Raw genomic sequence first — 24,439 nt, 5'->3', positions numbered from 1 at the left:
GTAGTAAGGTGGAGGCTGGGCTCTTCTCCCAGGCAACTTGTGACAAGAAGGCATGGCTTGAAGCTGCACCAGGGGAGGTTTAGGTTGGATGTTAGGAAGCACTTCCTCATGGAAAGGGTAATTAGGCACTGAAATGGACTGCCCAGAGAGGTGGTGGAGGTGCTGTCCCTGGAGGTGTTTAAGGAAAGATTGGATATGGCACTTAGTGACATGGTCAAGTCAGTGTGGTGGTGTTAGGTCATAGACTGGACCTGATGACCTCAGAGGTCTATGCCAGCCTCAATAATTCTGTGATTACAGAATCAAGTTGCATTCCTTAATGTTTTAAACCATCACTCCAGATGAGACTTTTATGCTATCCTCCCAAATAAATAGAAGCTGGAAAGATAATATGAGATGTTTCCCTTCCACCTCATTATAACAGTAGCTACTTTTCCCCTTTTACCTTAGTCTCTTAGTAAGCCTTGCAGTAAAATGGTTTTGAATCCTCTGCATTATCATTACAGAGAACACATGGGAATCAAGCTAATGCTGAAGCCCCAGCTTTGAGAAATCAAATATGGGAATCAGAAGCTTCCAGCAGATGCAATAAGAGCATACAAATGTCTTTGTTTTGCAAGTGTATGCCTCCCTCCCCGTTTGCTCCTGCTTCCCCTCTGCAGATTAACTACATACATACATACATCGGACTTCCTAGAAAGCTATCAGTAGCTGCTCCTCATCTGCCTCAGTGCCAAGACTTCCATCTTAGCTTAAACTGAGGATGAAAATGATGTAAAATAACCTTGCAGATTTGTCATGAAAATGAATGAAAAGGCACCCATGTTCTGCAGTCTCAGAAATGAGGGCAGAGATCTCTACCAAGTGAGTGCTGATAATCATCTGGAGTGAGCAAAGTTACTAACCACGTTCAAAACAGGGGGTTTGTCCACTCCCTAACTGGAAAGTGAAGAGGTATGCATGCAGCTGTGATTTTGCCCTCTAGGCTGCCCAAAACCAGAGAACATGAGCATTCTTGATATCTTAAAATCTGTTACAAACCTCTCTCCATGATATGCTCCAGCAATTGTTTGGTCCCTCAGAGCTAGATTGTCTTTTGAAGTTGTTATCCATGTTTGCATCAGGGCAACTCTGTTGTGAGACCATAGATACCTGTGGGTTTGCATGAGTCTCAAAGGGATTGAGTAGATGTTGTAGTTTTAATTACATAGACTGGTCCACTTTTCAGTGGGTACAGGATTTGCAATACTGTGCACTGTTTCAGGAATGAGAGGTCATAAGCCATGCAAGTCACCAGCACGAAAATCAAAGGAATCATATGTGGAAAGCCTGTTCCATGGCAAGAAAAACTCCGGAGAGTGGCAGTCAGAGATTGCTTATTTATCAGGCAGTCGAGTTTGTAGGTGGACAGACTCATAGCTCTATGTAGGTGAACTGACTGCAGCAGGGAAGCTTTGCTGTTGACTGACAACACTGAGCCAAGAAGACCATCTCAGGAGTCAGGTGGGGAAAGGTTGCTCGCTGAAGCCTCAGTAGTCTTTCCAGACAGAGGATTTATGGGCACCATGTGTTTGTGGAAGCAGGGAGAAAGGGAGAAACACGACCATAACTAGTATAAAGCAAAATTTAGACTTAAATCTCCTAGGCTTGGAAGGTCATTTTCCTGGCCTTAGAGACAGATAAGGGTAAATCATATGAAGGCTTGCAGAAGAGGCTACCTTGCCCCTTTTGTTATGCATAGCAGCAGAAGGAAATATGTGAGGAGGGTGGAGAGGCAGGTTGGGTTTGTCTGGCTTATGGCCCTTTTGTGCCACCTGAATGGTACAAAAGGCTAAAAAACAGCTTGAGCATCTGTGTTACTGTCTGCACCACTATGATAATGAAAATCCACAAGTGTTTAGAGGAATGAACAGCATTTCAAGTTTCCTGATGTTGTATGAAAGAAACATTTAGCCTCTCTGAGAAAGAGTGTGTGGGGAAATATTGGAGTTGCAAAAAGGCGTAGTGTTCACAATGTGAGGGAGCAGAGCAGCACAGGAAGCAACCTTAACCAGGTTAGGTAATTTTCATTACCTAACCATGCACCCTTAATGCCCTGTTAGCACATTTGTCATGCACACAGTATTATATGGATACAGATAACCCCAACTGTCTGGCTAGATATAGATGTTTCTCCCCAGTCTCCTCTCTGCTTCTCTTCTCACAGTTTTCATTAAGCAGCATGTGAAACTAATACTTCAAAATTTCAGCTGCACTTCTGAACCTGTGATATTTTAAAGCAATTTTTTCTCATCACAACCTGAAGCTGATATGTTGTTGCACAGGAGATGTTGCACATCTCAGGACTCACCACGCGCAGAGGGTGCAGCACGTAGCCTTGCAAAGATGTGGGATGGATGTGGGGAGAGGCAAAACAAAAGGCTATACGGATTGCTTGCCTCACTGGAAATCAGCACTGCAGCTCTTTTCTCTGCTTCCTTTGTCCTTTACACAAATGTGCAAATTGTCTCCTAAAAACGTTTTAAATTCATATTCCATCATATGGATCTGGCAGTCTGCTTTGAAATGCAAGCTCCTCTGCGGCAGCTGCGCTGTGTACTTTGGCAGTTATGATACATAAAAATATTAACACCAAGCAGATCCAAGCTCACTTGTATGATCCCCAAGACCAAATCCTGCCTGCACAAAGACAGCTCTTGCATTCTCGAAGGATCTTAGCAGCCAAGTGCTAAGTGCTCAGATTTAGATACCTGAACCTCAGGATGGACTGTGTCTCTCTAATTTTTAATAAAGGCATATGTTCTGGGGGCAAAACAGAGGGGCAGCAGATGAAACAAGTGCTAAGTGCCCAGATTTAGATACCTGAACCTGAGGATGGACTATTTCTCTCTAATTTTTAATAAAGGCATATGTTCTGGGGACAAAACAGAGGGGCAGCAGATGAAACACAGTCCTGTAGCCCAGTGAGCATGATGTCACAGAATCACAGAATATTAGGAGCTGGAAGGGACCTTGAGATCATCAGTCCAACCCCCCTGCTAAAGCAGGATCACCTAGGGCAGGCCACACAGGAAAACATCCAGGCAAGTTTTGAAATTCTCCAGAGAAGGAGACCACAACTTCTTTGGGCAGCCTACTCCAGCGCTCTATTACCCTGGCCGTAAAGAGGTTTGTCCTCATTTTGAGGGGGAACCTCCTGTGTTTCATCTTGAACCTACTGTGTCCCATCACTGGGCACCACTGAAAGGAGACCATCATCTTCATCTTGATACCCATCCCTCAGATACTTACAGACATCAATAAGATCCCTGAATCTGTGGACAGTAAAGCAAGTTGTAACACAGTGCCAAGAGCACAGGAAACCCTTGAGTGCCCCTTGGAAGGGGCTATCAGGAGAAAGGTACTGCTTTTCTGCCCCTTTTTGAGCAGGGTCACATGCAAGACAGCCTGTGCCATGCAACAGTATGCTGAAAATCCAAGTACTCTCAGTCTGCTGGATGCTGAGGAAGTTAAGCAATGTTTTCATGAGTTGTGGTTTTGGATTCAAGTGTTTAAGTCACACGGAAAACCCATATGGGATATCTAGCTGCCTCCACTGAATAGATTTTGTTTCCCAGTGTTTTTCTTGGATACCTAGAAATATATATGTGTGTATATATATATGTGTGTGTGTGTGTGTGTGTATTTATATATATTTATATATAGTATGCATATACAAACACCTATATTTCTTACCTATGTGTCCTCATTAACCCTGACACTGCTGTCCTCTTCTGCACAAGTTTCAATTTTGACACAGGGAAGACTGGATGCTTCTCTACCTTCTCTTCACTCCCAAAGTTCAATAAATCATGGATAGGAATCATTTGGCATGTAAGAAAGGCTCTATTGTTGATTCTGTCTCTGGTAACCCACCTCTTTTCTCCAGATCATATGTAAGTCTGATTAGCTCCCATATGAACGCAGAAGAGTTCCTGGCTCTGTTTGGTAAGTGTATCACTTCAGTCACCTAGATGTCGACAGAAACAGGCTTTGCACTTCACAGAGGGGAATCAGTAATCCTAAAGCCATTCTGATTATAAACATATACAACTTCCAGAAAGGTTGTAGGAAGGGGAAGTGAGAAATCCTTCATCTCTTAAGCTGTTCAGAGACAAAGATTTGTTTGGTTAGCTGATCAGGCTTTCTTTGGGAAGAACTCTGTGCTATGCAACAGCTCCGTATGAACATTCATTTTAATTAAAAACACTCCTCGTGGGCCTATAGCTTTATCACATTGTTACTGTAACCAAGCTTAGGAGGTTTTCTGATGGAAATAAATGTGAAGCAGCCCAGGCACAGGTAAACAGCCTGTTATTATCTATGGATCATTTTCATTACGGTCACTTCTGAAAAATCATGTGTTTCCCACGGTTCATTAAATCTGTTTTACTCCCCGAACAAATGAGCTACTTTGAGATGTCAGTGCTAAAGGCTGAAACAACCCCAGGCAGGATTTATTCCACTAAGAAAGATGGCAGCAGCTGTAGGAAAGACCTTCCAGAAAGCATCTTATACAAAATTCATGGGTTTATTAATTCATAACATTAAACGTTTCTAGCAGCTAACTACTCACAGAATTTCATCGAGATGTACATCCTAAGCAAAGGCAAGGCATCAGCTTTTCTTTAACAACTTTGCTCTAATACCTTTATTCTATCAGAAAGGGAAAAAAAAGGTAAAAAAAAGAAAAAGTCATATTCTCAAATTGATTTTTTTAATTTGTTTCAGCCTACCAGGCTGCCAGGAAGGGGATTCAAAGTGGCCAGCGTGACGAGTGCACCAAGACTGATCAGTAACAAAAAGCCCACCTTGTGGAATCAGGAAAAGGCAGCAAAGGAACAAGGCAGGTGGCAGCAAGCTCCCTTCAGCCAGGGCTTTGCACTGCTCTTGCAGAAATAGGTTTTAGAGTGAGCAGAAGACACTTTCTCTCATCTACAGAATCACTGCAAGTTGGTGTGTGTGAAAGAAACTCTGGAGAAAGGGACCCATCCTTCCCAAGAGGGATGTTGACTTTCCAGCTTTTCATACGTTTTGTTTCTCACTTTCTGTGTGAGGAAGTGTTCCTGCTCACATGGTTGTTGTGTTTTACTGTGTGAGAGATTTGGCTGGGTTTGGTTGTTGGTTTGGTTTGGTTTCCTTATAAGTAAACCTAATTTAAAAGGCACAAACCCCTCACAAGTCAGTGAAAAACCCTACGAAAGTGGAGGATAGCTGAGGAATAATGTTGAAACATGACAGGAGAGCTGCACAGAGACAAGAAGAGCGAGCTCCTCCTTCTCTCACCCTCTCACCACAGCACCAAAATCTGGGAGCATATATCTGAAGCATTTGTGACCACTCAGAGCTAAGTGGCACTACCTAGCCTCTTGGGGCTTCCAAAGGCAAAATCTAGCTGACCTTGGCCATGAACATACAGTAAAAAGTAATGAGGAGGAAATAAGGAACTGGTTGCTAGAAATCAAATAATGACTGCTCTTAAAGCTGCCTGTGACTCGCTTGAGAGTGTACAGTCAAAAGCTTCATGTTGATGTGTATCCTCATCAGAGCCTACGTGGTGGCCCCTCTGAATGGTCCCCAGCAGTGTGAACGTGTTCAATATCCAGTGCTGCCTGGGCAGCAGCCTATGCTTTGAGCCAGCTCAAGCCAGGATATTGAACATGCTTTTTTCCATAGTGCAACAGGGGATATTAGATTGGTTTCCAGCCACCTGCCAGAACTAGATGGCAGGAAATTTGCACCGCTCTTGTTGCAGTCAAGTGACAGCTCATAAGAGAAAGGTGCCATTGTTGGAGCTACCACTATCAGATTTTCTAATACAAGCCTGCTGTAATGAGATCATACCCATTGCTCAAACAGCAATCACAACTTTCGCTGAAGGAACGAGTCTGGATGATAATAAAAGCAGAAAACATTTTAAGTAAATAGAATTTCCCAGATGCTGCATAATGTTGTTTGTTATTGCTGTCTGTTATGAGCCTTGAGAAATCTATTGTATAAGAATGATTTCCTTCACCATAAGCTGCTATCACGGAGGTCTCTCATGTCAATTCTTATTTAAAGTATATTTCCTTACAGTCTGGATATTATGAAAGCAAAAACTAATGTGACCTCTTTGCTTCCATGCCATGTTCTTATAAAGCCTTACCATAGCTCTCCAAAGAACAGTTGCTTTGTGCTTTGTACAAACATAGCCTAAAATACTCCAAACAATAAGATCCATTTTGGCAGTAAAACATTCATTTTGCATGCAGCTCTCGCAGGCTCTGGAAAGCCAAGGTCTTTCAGTGAACAGAGCACACAGCATTTTATTCTAAGCTCAAGTGAGAGTGAAGAAGCATGTAGATGATCTCCCTCTCCCCTCTCCTAATGGAAAAATCTCCATGAGCCTATACAGTGCCTCTTCTTTTGAAGAGCCTGTGGGGGCCGGGAAGCAGCCAGTGCAACGGCAGTGCCCTAGGAATGCGGCAGGTAGGGCAGATTATATCCATGAGCTACAGCTGTACAATATTTGCCTCTTGCCTAAAGATTGCTGTTGGCAAAATGACAAAACCCAAACAAACTCCTGCTGTGAAATGCACATTCTTGATTAACGTTTCCTTACTAAGAACATTCTCCTCTCTTTCACGGTTTGCTTTTTATTTCAGTCCATGTTTATTACTCCTGGTAGCACATACCAAGCATCATGTCCTTGTTTCATCCACATCAGTTGCTGACCACTGTGTTTTATTGCACTGTTATCTGCTACTGTAAAAGAATGGTGTATTTTCAAAATATCTTTAATAGGCAGTTCAGAATCTTGGCTACAGTTGAAAAAACCCAAAACCAAACCAAAACATCAACATTGATCATTGATACAATTGAAATCATATAATCATAGGATGGCTTAGGTTGGAAAGTACCTCAGATATCATCTACAGGATCCTACCCCCCCGCCACGGGCAGCAATGCCTCCCAACTAGACTGGATTGCCCAGGGCCTCATTCTATCTGGCCTTAAACACCTTCAGGGAGGGAGCATCCACAGCCACTCTGGACACCCTACTCCAGAGTCTCACCACCCTTGTACTGAAGAACTTCCTAGGATCCAGTCTATACCTATTCTCCCTCAGATTAAAACCATTCCCCATAGTCCTGTTGCTAGAGACCCTTATGAAAAGTCCTTCTCATGCTTTCCTGCAGGCTCCCTTCAGGGATTGGAAGGTAGCTAGAAGGCCCCCTCAGAGTCGTCTCTTCCCCAGGCTGAACAACTCCAGCTTCCTCAGCCTATCCTCATAGCAGGGGTGTTCCAGTCCTTGGATCATCTTTGTGGTCTCCTCTGAACTCACTCCAACAGTTCTCTGTCCTTCTTATGATGGAGACACCAGAACTGGGCAGAGCATTTGAGGTGGGGTCTCACAAGAGCAGAGTAAAGGGGAAGAATCACCTCTCTTCACCTCCTGGCCACAGTCTTCTTGATGCAGTCTAGGATGCAGTTTGCCTTCTGGGCTGCGTGGGCACATTGCCAGCTCATGTTGAACTTCTCATCAATCAATATCCACATGGCATTTTCTTCAGAGCTGCTCTCAACCCACTCTGAACCCAGCCTGTATTTGTGCCTGGGGTTGGCCCAACCCAGATGCAAGCCCTGTCACTTTGACTTGTTGAACCTCGTGTAGCTTGCACTGGCCCACTTCTCAAGCCTGTCAAGATCCCTCTGGATGGCATTCCTTCCCTCAAGTGAGTCCACTGCACCACACAGCTTGGTGCCATCAGCAAGCCTGCTGAGGGGGCACTCAGTGCCACTGTCTATGCTACTGAGAAAGATGCTAAACAGGACAAACCGCTGAAGAACTCCACTTGTCACTGAGCTCCACCTGGACATCAAGCCTCTCATCACAAGTCTTTGAGTGAGACTGTGAAGCCAGTTCCTTACCCACTGAGTGGTTCATCCATCAAATCCGTGTCTCTCCATCTTAGAGACAAGCATGCCGTGTCAGTGTTCAGATGCCTTGCACGAATCAAGGTAGATGATGGCAGCTGCTCCTCACATATCTACCAGAGCTGTAACTCTGGTGTAGAAGGACACCAGATTCCTAAGGTAGGACTTGCCTCTTGTGAAGCCATGTTGGCTTTTGCTGATCACCTCACGTACTGTGCTGTGAAACTAGTCTGATTGAGAAATAAAAGCACTTATCTGCTGCTGCTGTTTTATCCAGGCATGGTCTAGATATCCGAGACAGGGAGAAAGGACAATACTACAAGGAGCTGTACACATACAGAGTGAGCAGTAGCTACTGTTATGATAAGTCTATTATTATACACTCAATTTATCTCAATGACTTGAACTTTTAAGTTTGCATGGTCTATTAAGGCCTCAAGTGAGCAAGGCATATAAGCATGTGCTTAAATCCATCCATATTCAGAAAACCAATTAAGCACATGCTTAATTTTAATGATGAATGCTGTGCTAAGGCCTGTAAAGCTGAACTGCCACTGGTCTTGGACAGTGACCCCTCTGTTTCTCTTAAAGAAAGGAAAATTCCCTGTAAAGCCCATGTCAGTGCAGAACAAGGCTTTCCAGTTTCCATTTGCAAGTATCACTAACTGAAACAGTGAGGACTAGTTGTGGTAACTTTAACCAACAAACTTACATGCAGGGAGGCAAAAGGATGAGTTCACAAAAGCTAACCCTTGCCTAGTGGGACAAGGCAATTAGTAGTGGCAGAGCAAGTTTTCTGTGTCTTCACGGACTGCAGAGGCAGCCTAGGGAGATTGATATGACTAGTGACAAGCTTGCAGTTACTCAGTGCCTGTGCATCCACACCTAGGCTCCAACAGTCTCCCATAGCAGACAGTATAAAAGGACAAAATTAATTAGCTAATGGCATCTTGCCTTCTGTATACTTTCATCTGCAACTTTAATTGTTCCACTGACAGTGCCATAGGTGCCTTTGCTTTGTTTTCTAAGCATGGCTATCATAAGATCAACCAAAGCTATAGAGTTATTTCACACTGAGATATGTATGATGCCTATTGATGTCAAAATTAAAGGTTTCTGACCAAGCAGTGCTGCAACCTTATTATTATTTCACTAATTGCTCATCCAATTTGGACTGGGTTTGACATTTCATAATATATTCCATTTCACCCTCTTTACCACACTATGCAGGGCAGCTAAGTACTTTGGAAGCCTTAAGGAAGTCTTTCCATTTATGAGGGCAAAGGCATTGCGTAGGCATTCCTTAATAGTACAGGTCTGAATCAGCAGGGAGACAAAAAGAAAGTAAGTTAGAAATTAAGCAGTGGCACATTAAGAGGGAGGCTCATAGAGAGATGATATTAGCAAAGCTATTGCTGGGATCTGAAAAGGCTGGAAAGCACCCAAGAACACCACGGAAGTTAAACATGGACACAAATATAGCAGCTTAACCCTGCAGCTAAGAGGAATAGTAGGCAGAGTCTGGCCCATCCCTGAAAGCCTCATTTTGACCTATATTAACTGCTTGATCTCAGAAATTCAGCATAACAGCATTAGGAAAAGCCTGAAGAGACACAAAGATACCTCAAAGCTCAGGCTCATCTTGTACTACTCACTATGGCTATTAGAGCAACATTGGCCCAGGGGCACATGACAGATGCTAGAACAAGAAGATAAAGAGGCCAGAAACATATTTGCAGATACTAAAATTATACTTCCCTTCATTCTGCCCCTCTGCTCCTCTCTGGTGAGACCCCACCTGGAATAGTGCCCAGTTCTGGAGCCCCTATTACTGGAAGGATCTGGAGGTGCTGGCAGGTGTCTAGAGAAGGGCCACAAGGATGAGCAGTCTGGAGAAGGCTCCAAGGAGACCTTCCTGAGGCCTCCCAGGAAAGCTGGGGTGGGACTGTTTAGGGTGTCAGGGAGTGATGGGACTGGGGGGAATGGGAAAAAAATAGAAATGGGTAGATCCAAATTGGATGTCAGGAAGAAGTTGTTCCCCATGAGGGTGGTGAGACACTGGCAGAGGATACCCAGGGAGGTGGTGGAAGCCTCATCCCTGGATGTATTTGAGACCAGGCTGGAGGTGGCTGTGAGCAACCTGCTGTAGTGTGAGGTGTCCCTGGCCGTGGCAGGGGGGTTGGAACTGGCTGAGCCTTGGGGTTCCTTCCAACCCTAAGGATTCTGTGATTCTGTGGCAAATGCAGACACTGGCAGCAAGGTGATGCTTTCTTTCAAAACACTGAATCGATGCACTGGTGTTTCTCAGGAAAAACTCTAACAAAAAAGACTTTTAAAAGCAGCATTTGTGCCTGAAATCTGGCAGGATGCAGGTTTACAATTATTAGAGCCTTACCTTTTCCTTCCCCTGCCTCTTTGTTAACTTTCCATTCTTAATCCAGGTTCTCTCTCCTTCTACCAATCAGCAGGGAAACTGATCCAGCCCTACAGGGATGCTTGACTCTCCACACGGGTGCTGCGTGTGCCTGGCAGCAGAGGCTTGTGCCGGCAGCCAGGGTGAGCACCATGTGTGCATTGTGGGGTGCAATTTTCCCCTGGGAACTGGGAGAGCTCTCACAGTGTTTTGAAGGGTATGAGGGTTCTCAGAGTTTGCAGTGTGGTGATTCTTCTCAGGACAATAGGAGAGATCTCCTGTTTCCCTTTACAAGAAATGGTTAAATACCTGCTGGGTCACAGAGACAAAGCCAACGTGCTGCAGAGATCAGCCCAAGATGCACTGGGCCACTCCCAGGGATGTTTATCCAATGCCACCTTATTCCAAAGTGTATAAACCGCTAAAACAGACCTGGGAACAACTCTCATTCTCTTGGCTGTTGGGTGACTGCCCAAACAACAAGGGTGTTTTGTGAAAAGCAGCCCCTTCTCCTCCTTTGGCCATGGGTTAAAGGAAAGCAGCCATTGCCTCTGTATTCTCTACATGTCCTCCAAAACCCCGTCAGATCAGACCTCATTTGGAGGATGGTTTTGTTCCTAGATGCCAACTGATGTGAGCTTTGCTATGACCCATTGAGAAACAGAGCAGTTCTTTATATACCGCTAGGAACATGAAAAATTCCATGTGGTGTCTGGACAACTCCACCATAAGGACTCTAATCAGTGGGGATGTTCTAGGCTTGCAGCTGTGATTTTGCATTTGAATCCCGTCCATGAGCCTGCAAGTAGGCAGAATGTGTTTCACAGAGCTATCCCCAGCATTCCTCACTGCAGGAACCTTTAGTCTTTTCTACGCAATCTCAGCTTTCTTTTTTTTCTTTTATGTGTGTCTGAAAATGCACTAAAACCATATGTCTTCAATTCCCTTTGAGTCATCAAAGAGCCTAAAACAACACTCCTGAAAGCCCAGGGACGAAACTGTGCCCCCATGGAATCTGACACTTTGCTGAAGTGCCACAGGAGCCAGGGTTTTACCCTAGTTTGAATTATGTTGCTACTATCACAGGTCTGCATATATTAATTGACCGTGGTGGAGGCAGGAGAACCAAAGAGAAATATAGTCTAGGACAAAGGTGAGAACACAGAAAGAAGAAAGGGCTTTCTACTAACCATATTTATAGTTTCATAGTTTCATAGTTTCATTCAGGGTTGGAAGGGACCACAAGGATCAGCCAGTTCCAACCCCCCTGCCATGGGCAGGGACACCCCACACTAGATCAGGCTGGACAGAGCCTCATCCAGCCTGGCCTTAAACACCCCCAGGGACGGGGCCTCGACCACCTCCCTGGACAACCCATTCCAGGGTTTCACCACTCTCATGGTGAAGAACCTCCTCCTCACATCCAGCCTGAATCTCCCCACCTCCAGCTTCATTCCATTCCCCCTAGTCCTATCACTACCTGATATCCTGAGAATTTGCCTGTTGACGACAGAGATGATAGCATAAAGCATGGTGATTGAATTATTTGTGCAGAGAAACAGAGCCTGCAATGTAGAGACAATATAGCTTCTCATCTTCTGTGACTGAAGGAAGGTGAGAACAAAAGAAAATCCTCTATAACCTTTACCATTAGCCTGTACCCAGACAGCACATGCAGTCTAGTGCAGCTGGTTTTCACTGCATGTAGACTTTGTTCCTTTGATCTTGGTGGGCTTCTGGCTTTTGGATGACTTTTTCCTTGGGTGATAAAACATCCATGCATTTCTAAAGAGCAAGGTTTTATACATGCCAGCTGAGAACAGGATCTAAATAATGTTTTTGACATGAAAAGGGAAATTTGATCCTGATAAAAGCATTAATTGGGAAAATTATCTTAAATATATACCCAGGAAGGGGTTTGGTCTGTAGCCAGTTGAAAATTGTGAAGGTGATATGGACTGCTCTTAAACTGTACTGCAGTTCACCACCTATAGATCTGGTCACAAGTCAGGAGGGAAGAATCAGGGAAATAATTAGACATCTGTTTTACAATTAGAAAGGACAGATGAAGTAATGAAAAGCTTTCCAGAGTACCACTTACTTTATTATTGGGTGGGTTGGTCTGGTTTTAATTGGTTCTTAAAATTAATTCTGTTTTCACTAACTGGCCAGTCAATATAAAGCTGAGGAAGTGCAAACAGGCTGAAGTAACCAAGAGAAAACTGACTGACCTGATCTTCATGTTAATAGGAGAGTTCGCTCCAGAGAGAAAAGGTTAATTTGCTTCCCAGCGAGTTTATGGAGGGAGTGCTCATGGCCAGGGGGATAATTTATAGCTAATCATATGTTTAAAAGCAAAAGTGATTAGGGAAATATGGGGATGGCATTTGCAGAATTGTGCAGTAGAAGTGTCAACAGCATTCTCTGTGCTTTCTTCTTCCCCTCAGCACAAGGATTTGAGAAATAAGTTTAATCTGGAGAAACAGAGGCTGAGGGAAGAGCTTCTTGCTCCCTCCAATCACATGAAAATAGGCTGGAGTGAGGTGGGTGTTGGTTTCTCCTGCCTAGTACCAAGGGATAGAATGAGAGGAAATAGCCTCAAGTTGCACCAGGGAAGGTTTATATTGGATGTCAAAAGAAAGATCTTCACTGGAAGGTTTATTAAACTCTGGAATAGGCTCCTCAGGATGGTGAATCCTCAAACCTGAAGGTGTTTAAAAGACACAAAAATGTGGTGCTAAGCACATGGTTTGGCACCAGGCTTGGTAGAGTTAGATAGAGTTAGAATTTTAAGGATCTTTTCCAAACAAAATTATTCTGTGATCCTAGGCGACACAGAAGGGGATGCTAGTACTATAAAGAAATGGGTTTGGTAGCATTGCACTGATGTGGATGAGAAGCAGTGAGAGCAGCCTGCTCTTCTTACCTTTAATGATATATTGAAAGCTTAAACAAACGTGCAAACCCAGACCAGTTCAACAAATAGCTAGTAAGGTTTGCCCTTTGGAACTTTTGAAACAAAAATGCTGACTAATCACCTTTACAAGTGTGAATTTTGCTATACCTGTGATGCTTTGGGTAGTGGTAAAGTGAGAAGCCCACACTACCCTAACATTCTGCGGCTCTGTGAAGTTCTATGTGAGCTTTATTGCTTCATATGGCACTAGATGTCACTTTAATCAGAAACATACTCAATTTCCCAATGTACTGCTGTTTTCCTTTTGGCCATAGCTGCCCAAAGGATTTAGATACATAACTGCAGTCATTGCCCATGAAAGTTAGTCATGCACTTCAAGGCCTCCATCCAGCTGTCCCATTAAACTTTTCACATGCAAGCATTTTCTCAGGCCGAGAGAGGGTGCAAAGATCAAATTCTGTCACATCACATTCATTCAGAGAAGAGCATATACCTACAGTGTCTAGCTGGTCCAAAAGGAAAATGATATGCATTGCACCAATGTCCTCAGTGGGTGTTGGTTTGGTTGGCTGTCATCAGAAGTTTGGTGTTTTGTTTTGGTCTTTGGTTTTGTTTGGCTTTTTGCAAGACAGAAGTGGATCAGTAGAGCAGGAACATGCAACACTGCACATTCTGGGCTTAACCGAGTTGATGACATGTAGGAAGAGCAATAAGCAGTACAACAAAGACACACTGGATTTGACCAGCTCTTGTAGGATGTGATTGGCATTTAATCAGAAGGGAAAACATTGGAGATCTATAACACATTTGAACATCAAGCTTCACACACCGCTCACAGCTGAATGAAATTGCTGGCAACCTGGATGATTGATGTTCAAATACAGAGACCCTGGTACTCTTTTGTTCCTGCCAAATTATCACCATTTTCAGTGTGAAGGAGCCCGTAAAACTCTGTGCCTGATGTAACAGAAGAATCTGAAGCACCTTGTAGCTCAAAGAGAAAATCAACAACCTCTTTTTAGTATCGTGGTAGAACTGAAAGGTATTTGAGGAAGTGGTAACATCAGACAAGACTGTTTCTGAGCCTGCACACAACACTGCAGAAGCAGGTTTTCAAAGGCTATTTTTACATTTCTTATTAACTTAGTTTTAGTGACCATAATCTTCAACTATGGACCAGGACAACACCGAACAGCAACAACAAAAAGCCTACTTCCAAGCCGTCTGCAATGTACAGCTGTACACAAAAGGGGCATCCCTGTTGAACACTGTGAGCAAATTCGTAAGGAAAAGGGAGAGGTGGCCTACTTGCAGGAGCTTTAGAAAACCTGATAGCAAAAACTGAGTGGCTTCTGAGTAGGTGGTGCTCTCCCCCAAAAGAACCTTCATTTTCCTTTAAGCCTATAGCCAATTTTGCATGTTGAGGCTGAATCCGGCAAAATGCTGCATCTTGTCTCTAGGATAACGTCTGAACTTCACAAAGCCAGCAAAGAAAACTAAATGTTCTCAATCCAAATTGGCTCTTGCCACCTCTTAGGAGGAAAGGGATGTATCAGGAGATGATCTGGGGCTGGCTTATATAAGGATACTTCCTACTAGAACTATTTCAAGCTCATCTATCACAGAAAGGTCCCTGATGCTCCTGAAGCAGCAGGGCAAAAAAGAGAGTACCCTGCACGTTGTATACACCTCTGGCTGACATGTACAAAAATACATACAGGTATTTTCACAGGCTATAAAATAAGAGTTCAAATTGACCAAGAAATAGATAAAACCTGTAATCTTCAGGATGCTGTCTGCAGCAAAGATCATGTATTGCAGATCACAAACTGTCTCATAAAAAGCGTTTGCTTTGCTGCAGCAAAATTACAGTTGCACCTTCCACATTTCCAAGCTCACATGTGAGCATGATAAAATCTTAACAACATGTTATTAAATATGCCTTTACAACATCCCTTCTGCTCAGCCAGATATGTCTGTGAATCCTTCCTTTGTGATAGAGATTAAATAAACTCCCTGGAGAGTTGAGAAGAATTAAAGTATGACCTGATAGTTTCTCTGCTTGACAATAATATTCTTTGTCGGTTTGTGCTGTATCCAAGATACTGTTCTCTGATCCATGCTCAGAAAACAGATATTGATGGGTTTAGCTGATTAACATCTGTATACCATTTGGCATTTCAGGCTCCAAACATATTTCAGGAAATGTTGCAGCAGGTGGTGTTAGACTGTGCAGTGATGCTCAATGCAAATGTTCCCCTGCTTCACCTAGCTAATGCCTTCAAACTTACTTTCTTCTATCTTAAACAAACAGCAGTGCTGTTGTATTTGGCCAGTGGGGTTCAAGCTTGTGACTGAGATACGGCTCACACCCTGTAGGAAGGCATGGGCAGGTCGTGTGACTATTTCATTCCTCTGTTACAGGACACATCAGCTGTTAGCTGGTCAAAATGCCTACACCCCAGTTGCATCCAGTAATTTTGAGTAAGGCACCTGAACAAGTGAGAAGCATACCTTTAAACATGACCACACTCTCCCTTGTGACACAACTGCTATATCCAAATCCTAGGCAAGCAGCAGATGCCTGTCAGGTTGTATGAGAAGTGAGAGGCTGTGAGGGTTCCAGAGGAAAAGGGCAGAGGAGAGCAGGACACAGGGTTCCTCACATGGGCTGCAGCTTCTCCCTGCCTTGAGATGACTTTAGGAAGCTGCTTCCTCTCCCATTGTCTATTCAATAAAACCACAACTCAGACCTTTCATTCATTTAGGTTTTCCATCAAAATCCCTGGAATTCCTTCAATCACAAAGTCTTTTGGCAACAAATGAAAAGAACAAGTAACTGTGATGCATCTTACAAGAACCATCATTCATCTTTAGGGCTTGTGAGAGGGCAGACACAAAGCTGGGGACACCAAGAAGCTTTGGAGAAAATATCACTGTTTACTTGACTTTAACATCCATTAGCTTTCTCACTCTAACAAGATGGCCCAAACACAAAAATGAGGAACTGCATCAGCCTTCAGAATTAGGAGTAGGAGATCTGTGGGAAAAGTAACATTCAGTCTTTCTGTAAAAACTTGCAGAGAAGAAAGTAAGTGAGACCATCCTCAGAGACTTTGCTGCTTCACCTGGTCCACTGAAAACATCAGGAAACAGTCAACAGCAGCAGCCCAACTCCCTCCAGCATCCTGGATATAACACAACCTCAGTTGTGAGTTGCCCACTGATACATGCCTCCAGACCGGCTCTACGGAAGCTGAGCACCATCAGGCAGAGGATGGATGGCACCATCATGAGCTGCCCTTGTCCTACACTGACCACAGGGCACATGGAGAGAGATTCAAATGCTGCTGAGCCCCTACACACTGCTACCCTTCAGCTCCAGGCCTCCAAAGAGACATAGGGTAGAGGGCAAGAGAGGAGACAGCTGTGATATTTTGTCTCCTGCTGGTCATCAGTTTATGGCCAAGATGTCCTGTTTCAGCTTCAGGTCACAGAGTACTAGCAGATGGCATCAGTGTGGAAAGCAGTGAAAAAGAGGATAAATTAGCCATAAAGTGTGTGATGGCATAAGAAGGATGATGAAGTACAATCATGCTTGCATGAGGGTAGTATATGTTCTAGTAGGTATAACAACAAACTAAAACTGCTGTGAAAACACATCAGTTCTGCTCTTCTCTTTTTTCTTTGCATTAAATTCTGCTGGCTTGAGAGCCATTTCTCTGCACACTTCCAAATCCCATAAAAGTACTTATGGACCACTGGAAATGATTTCAGATATGCAGGCTGTGTTGCAACTAACTTCCAGCTGATGGCTGACCTTTAACTTTGGAATCCAGTTTCAATTGGTTATTTTAGCACAAAGCTACATGCTCCTTTCCGATCACAAACTGACAGAGGAGAATTTCTCCATTGGGAAACAAATTGCATTTTATTTACTAATGCAATACCAGAAAAAACACCAAAAACTAAAAGAAAGAGAGAAACAAACCCCAAATGATGAAAGAACCCCAAAAGCTGAAGTAGCAAATAAGAAAACTCCAAGTCAGTTTGACATTTTCCTTCAGCATCATGGTTTCCAAACTTTTGTCCTCCATTTGCAGACCCCTCCTAGCTTGTTGCTGCAAACAGTCCTATTTCAATTTGTCTTTCTTAGATATGGCTGATTAAAACTGGATGCAGTATTGCAGAAGAGATCTCAGCAGTACCTTGCCAAATGTCATGAACTCTCCCTCCTCTCTCCTGAAAATATCCTGTCAGAAGCATTTTTGCCTTGCCATTGCCTTTTCTCAGCACTGGTGCCTCTCAGCTGTCCACGGCCAGTACACACAAACCCTTCTCAGCATCACTCATCCCTAGCTAACAAGCTCCCAGTGTAAATAAATGTTTAAAAAGTGACACTAGTCCCCAAGCCCATTCACACTCTGTACTATAGCATTTAATTCCACTTCTATTACTTTTTTCCCTGAAGTCATCCAGTTCTCTTCTGGTGACAGCCCAAGGATCCTTAAGCTGGTGTCTCCTCCAGCTGTCATGGTGAAATTTCATTGGTTCCCTGTGTGGCATTGCATCATTTGTAGGTCAACACCACTAAAATAAATATGATATAAAACCAGTCATATTATCTTATCACATTGCTCTGAACACACTCATGAAACTAAACTGAGTACATTCATCTAACAAGGGCACAGAGGTGCAGTAGAAAGTAGATAGCTTACAGCTCCATCCGCAGTAAGGACCTCACCGTAGAGCCCTTTTGGATGCACACCCCAAGACATTTATGTACCATGCATCTGTATGAATGTGCCAGATAGGAGCCAAAGCATGCAGGAGAATAGCCATAGGACGTGGCTGTGGGCTGTTGGGGTGAGCTTCAGCATCCCTGTTGCACCAGAGCTGCTATGTCCTCCAAGGCTGGAGACCATATGTATCCTCACATGCAGCAGCCACCAGAGCAGCATCACCATTGCAGAGACCCCAGCAGCATCAATAACACCAGGCTGAGAAGAGCAGGGCCAGCCTACAGCAGCCACAGGGCACGTGAGAGCAATAAGAGGAAGACATAGAGGCCGGGCATAGACCCTTCAGGTGATGAATACAACAGGTGTCTTATCTCCAAATCTCATTTTGATAATCTCCCACTTATCCTGCCCCTGGCTTTAAATGCCCATGTGCCAGTGTCACATCTGCCTCCTCCAGCTCTCTCCCCGGTCATGCAATACACACCCTTCTTTTTTGAAAGAGTGAGGCAATGCAGCTCTCTGGCCTCAGCTTTCATTCTCAGTACCCATCCAGGTCTTATGACAAGAACTGTTACAAAGATTGCTTGCAAAGAAATTGGGGTCGCCTGCCACAGAGGACTGCACATAACTGGGAAGCAGTGTGGGTGTCCCCTGTGTGGAAAAGCATTGCATATGAATGGTGGCCAGTTCAGTTTGGTACAAGTGCCAGGCTTCACAGGCTGCTTTGAACAGCTGTAAATGCCACAGTTCTGACCCACCCCCTCTTCCACTGGCTCCTCCTACTCACCAATACCTCAAGTTAAATAGGGTAAATAATTGCTGTACTAAATAATTTTCTCTATATACTATAAGATGGCATAAACAGAAGCCCAGACAGGTACAGCATGTAGCATCTGGACAAGATAAGATCAGCACTGAGGTTTCTGTCACACAGTTTGCCTTTAAAAATGCTAATGATCAGCTTAGTGCTTATCATCCGGTAAGAGGCATGTTCTTACCACTCCCTATGAAAGAGATGGCTGTGATAAAAGATTGCCATTATGTTTACCAGAATCTTTTAATTGTCCCCAGCATGCATCCCCTGAGGATCTAAACCGTGGCCCTTAGGAGCATTTGCATTAAGCATATCACTACCACTTGAGAAGATGCTCTCCGAGCTGCTCGTGCGAAGGATGCGTCTCCTTCAGGTCAAGTTTAAACGTGAGCAGAGAAGTTGTTGGCTTGCCCAGCTTCCTCTGCCCTCACAGGAGAGCCAGAAGGCAGATGTCCCTCCCTTGCTTGCTGTTGTTGTTTTCTGTACTACTGAGGTGGGTAGGGCAGCCCTGGCTGTCTCAGTTGTTTTGCTTAAATCAGGAAACCACTAACAACAAAAGCAGACTCCCCCCCTCCTGTCTTACCCAGCCTTTCATGACAGCTGGCCCCAGATCTGTACGCAGAATCTAAGAGCTACAACTGACTGATTCAGCCCAAGCTCAAGCTTCTTTAACTTTGCTTCAGATACTGACTGTTTTATAGAGTTGGATACCAGATAGAAGTGGGATCTGCACATCTCTATGAATAAATGTCCTCCTTGGGATGCTCCATGGAGCGGAAAGCCCAGCACAAGAGATCCTCCTTTGAAGTGCAGAGAGTAGCTCAGAGAGACTTTAGAACATGTTGTTCAAAATACAGGTTGATATTATTGGGTATTATTGCTGGAAGTGGGACCCACCAAACACCTAGCTCTTTCCCCCCCTTTTTTCTAGTTGCTTTTTTTAATTATTATACCTTTTTTTCTGACTTCTTCCCACTTTACTTTCCTTCTATCACAGGTCTCAGGGCCATTTCACCACCTGGCCCAAGCAGCCAACCAAAAGATGCAAGGTCTTGGTGTGTTTCATCCAGGAGGACAACATGAGTGGGACACCAAATAACTTGTAGATCATTGTGCTCCTTCACCAGAACAGGCATTCTCCCTTTGTGCCTCTTCACAAGGAGCTGAAAAGCCTACACATGTTCCATCGTTGTCAGAATCACATTTTCTGTCTGAAAGGGCCTTTCGGGGCCTTTCCTTGGGCTAGACTTACCTTTCATATTTAGGTTGTGCTGGGAAAACCATCACTGTCTGCCTGCAGTGTGTGGTTGTGTGTCACCTACAAGCCTGAGCTCGATATATTGTGAAATGGAAGTCCATTAGGACTAAATAGAGCAGGTCTGGTTTATGGGATTCAGACATGACCTTTACTTTGGCCATCTGCATTCAGGAGATTGAGAACTTCTTGCAGCCAACCTGGAGGACTATGATTCTTCCCATCTCTTTGACCTGGTCTGCAACAACACCCTAGGCTCATCTGCCCAAAGAAACATGGCAAGGGAATAGTAATCCCTGGCTGTGCAGCATGACTCTCTGCCACACTGCAGCCAGCTTGCAAGACAAACTCTTACCAATTTTGCTGTCTGCTTCCTCTAAACTGTAAACTGATTCCAGGCAACAGGGAGAGAGCTGAGTATTTAACCCATTTATTTGCTATTTTCCTGAGCAATAACAACAATTAAACACAAAAGATCCCATGCCAATCACTGCAAAAATGTTCTTAGGAGAAAGCTTCTCCTCTGCTGCTTCTCACAGGCACTGTGCTTGTACTCACCATTTATTTGCCCTTCAGTGGTTGGCATCCACCACTGTACCAGGCCAGCAAAACACAGGTGGAACTGCAGCAGATGCTGGCATATCCCTGTAAGCTGAACCTCAAAGAAGCAACATCAAGAGCAGAGCATCTTCTTCAGGAAAATGAGACTTTTGCTCAAGGAGCAGAATATGAAAATGCTCAGGCACCAAACGTTATGAATCCAGCAATAACGCAGCTCCCACGGCGCTAACAGTGGTTGGAATGTTTCTGTTTGGCTAGATCTGCCTGTGTTACTGACATCCACAGTGTTGCTTGGTAACTATTTTCTGATACCAGGAGACTGAAAAACATTTTCAAAACTAAATTCCAACTCTGCTAATGATTCTTGCATTCTACTGGTTCCAGCCTGCCCTCTCTGCCTGTGTCCAGCTATGGCAATATTCTTGGCAACATTCTTACCTGGTATGCATACTTTTTGAGTTGTTTTTTGCCCTTTCTAGAAGATGCCAAGGGAATTTACAAGTAAATATTTTACACTCCTTCCTCTGAAATATGCTAATGATGTAAGAAGAGTCAACAGAATTGCAAAGCCAGTATGTAAGTTATCTCAGCCACCAGTTGCATAATTCAGGATGAGTTTAATGATGTAAGGAGAAAGTAATTCTAAATTATCAGTGGATGGAAATAAAATTACCACATAAAGTAGCAAAGCAAATGATATTGAAGTGTTACATGGAAGAGAGGTGAATATATTTGAGTCTCAGTCACCTTTTCCCATGCATATTTCACTCGTGGTGCAGTGCCAGTATTCACTTGTTTTCCAGAAACTGTGCTGGGTGGTCCTGAAGAGAAAGGGAAATAATAACAACAATACCAGCAAATGCCCTGCTGTTGGTGGGGTCATAATTCACTAATAAACATAATACCACAATGCTCTACTAAATTCCTTCCTAAAATGGAACTTGAGCAATAAAAAGGTTAATTAGAAAGAGGAAAGAACAAACCCCCACTGTGAGGTAATTCTGGAAATTGTATCTGCTTGGTTCCTTACAGGCTGCAAGTTTTTGTTACAAAGCCTTCTCTTCCCAGTTCTGTGAGCATTAACTCACTGGCTTCACCTCCCTGCCTTCTGTGCTAGCCCTGACAGCGCCGCGGAAGGCGGTAGGGTGCTTGTAAATGCTGCACTTTTGTTGAGTCGTGGATGCCTCTTTTCCCCAAGAAATGCAGCAGTTGTGTGAAACCTCCCCTAAAAGCTCTTTCTGCTCTCTGACAGTGCCAGATTGTGCAAGAAGCTGCCTAGGGAGCTGTGTTCCAAAGGCAAATTCCTACATCCCCAAATGTATGCTCAGTGACTCTCAGAAAGCATGACTGGTTTTCACAAGAAGTAGCCACTGTTTATCCATTTCCTCTCTAAGTGTCCTCTGTCATGACTAAAGGCATGAAAGTGGCAGTTCAGGACAGGAGAGGATCAGAAGCAGCACACAGCATTTATGTGAAGAAAGCATGCAATGTTTATTTAACACCTACAAGCAGGAGCAAAGTTTTAGCTGCTGCGTGGGAAAGTGGTTACACAGCTTCTGTTCCAGGACTCTCAGGAAAGAGAAATCACTGTAGAACACACTTTCCCTAGCTCTGAGCAAACAGCAAAGTCTGCATGGCTGAAGTTCTGATTCCTACAACAATCCAGTCACTGAGTGTGCTTCCCAAAACAATTCTTCTCAAATTACTGCCAGCCAGAAACTTTGGAGGAGCCTGGAAGTTTCCACAGTGGCAAGCTTGTCAAATTTAGACATGGACAACATCTATAGAAAGTCAGAAATCTAAAGCTTCCCACAGCTCACCAGGCACAACTCTGTCTTTTCTTCTTCTCCTTTTGTTTGTTTGGTTGGTTTTAAAGGAAGAACAAATGGAAGGTTTATTTCATAGTACTGTGCTTCATAACATGGTCCCCAAGCCCTAAGTGTGTGCTAGGCGCTGGCTTTGTAGAGAGCTTCTACAGCCTTCAACACCAGAGGCCTTTCAGCAGAGCTACTTGGAGGGACATAGGCAGATACAGCTAAGCTTGCTGTAGGTCAAGAGAGCAGTCCAGAGGTCAGTCACCTCAGGAGGTCTCACTCCTGTGATTAGATTTCTAATATTATTAGCAGTAATAATTGCAGTAACAGCCCTGTCTTTTTCTCTGTAAACATTTGAAGTACTGAAGTCAAGACCAGCCATCTTTCTGAAGGAATTCTGTGCTCGAAGAAGGGACAAGTGGGGTGATTTGCATTCTGTGCCACAGAAAACATTTTTGATGGCTGACATGATTCCCAACTATTCTAAAATAAAGGAGTATTTCACAGCACTTTTTTCCTTTCACTGTTTAACTACAGATTTACTTAATATTGCCCAAAATCAGACATAAGGGGAGGGAGGCTCTTCAAACTGCTGCGGCGGTGGTTCATTCAGTCATATGGGAAATACATGGCAAGGGCACATATGCATATGTGCAAAGGCAAGGATAAGGGCAAGAGGAATGAGTCCAGGACTTGAGTACTGTCTCCAGTTCTGGGCTCCTCAGTTTAAGAAGGACATTGAGACACTTGAAGGTGTCCAGAGAAGGGCAACAAAGCTGGGGAGGGGTCTGGAGCACAGCCCTGTGAGGAGAGGCTGAGGGAGCTGGGGTTGCTTAGCCTGGAGAAGAGGAGGCTCAGGGGAGACCTTATTGCTGTCTACAACTACCTGAAGGGAGGTTGTGGTCAGGTGGGGGTTGGTCTCTTCTCTCTAGCAACCAGCACCAGAACAAGAGGACACAGTCTCAAGCTGCACCAGGAGAAGTTTAGGCTGGAAGTGGGGAGAAAGTTCTTCCCAGAAAGAGCAATTGGCCTTTGGAATGTGCTGCCCAGGGAGGTGTTGGAGTCACCATCCCTGAAGGTGTTCAAGAGGGGATTGGACGTGGCACTTGGTGCCATGTAGTAGTCGTGAGGTGTTGGACTTGCTGATCTCTGAGGTCTTTTCCAACCTTCTTGATTCTATGATTCTGTGACTCTGAGGTGTGCTCTTCATGTAATACTATTCTGCAAATGCAACATTTATGAACTCCTAGGGAAGAAAGAATGGCTGAGGAGCTGACGTCTTTCGTTATCTCTTGGGGGGGTTGTCTCTCTGGTTTTGTCTGGGTGGGGGGTTTGTGTTGGTTTTTTATATTTGATTTTTTCTGGGGGAGGAGGGTGAACTTCTAGGGTTCACATCAACTTTTTTTTGCCTAAATCATGCTGTTCTCCTGCAATCATGCTTCAGTGTGGTGGAGCTTTTCCAGTAGCAGTATCCCAGCGTGGGTAGTGCTGCTGACAGATTTAGAAATACATTATCTTCCTTTTGAGGGGGAAAGGGCTCATTGTTGGAAGGGCTCATGCTTGTGACACACTAAGAATTCAAAACTCCTCCCAGGCTCTGTGGATTTAACATCTCAAGGCACCAAGCTATGCAGAAGCAGAAATTGCCATTGCTGTTCCTTTGTGATCTTTTACAATTAGACATTTTTCTCGTGTGTTTTGATGCTTTTGATCACTAACATTGCAGTATTTATTTCTCTCCTTTTATTACTGTCAAGGCTAAAATAATATGTGGGGAAGAAATGCACTCAGAAAAGACAGATTCTAGGCTTACTCCCACACTGCAAAACACAGCATACAATAAATCTGCAAGTGGATCTGGATTCGTGACTTATGTGGGTCATTAATATTCAATGTATGCAGTACCAAGGCTTTTGCAAGTTTGTCCATATCCTCTTCTAATGTCCTGTAAACAGGCTCCAGAT

Source organism: Melanerpes formicivorus, unplaced genomic scaffold, assembly GCF_026170545.1.
Source record: "Melanerpes formicivorus ecotype bairdi unplaced genomic scaffold, bMelFor1.0.p_v2 SCAF_11, whole genome shotgun sequence".
Taxonomy (NCBI): domain Eukaryota; kingdom Metazoa; phylum Chordata; class Aves; order Piciformes; family Picidae; genus Melanerpes; species Melanerpes formicivorus.
The sequence above is the reverse complement of the archived record's forward strand: the minus strand, read 5'-3'. Positions refer to the sequence as shown.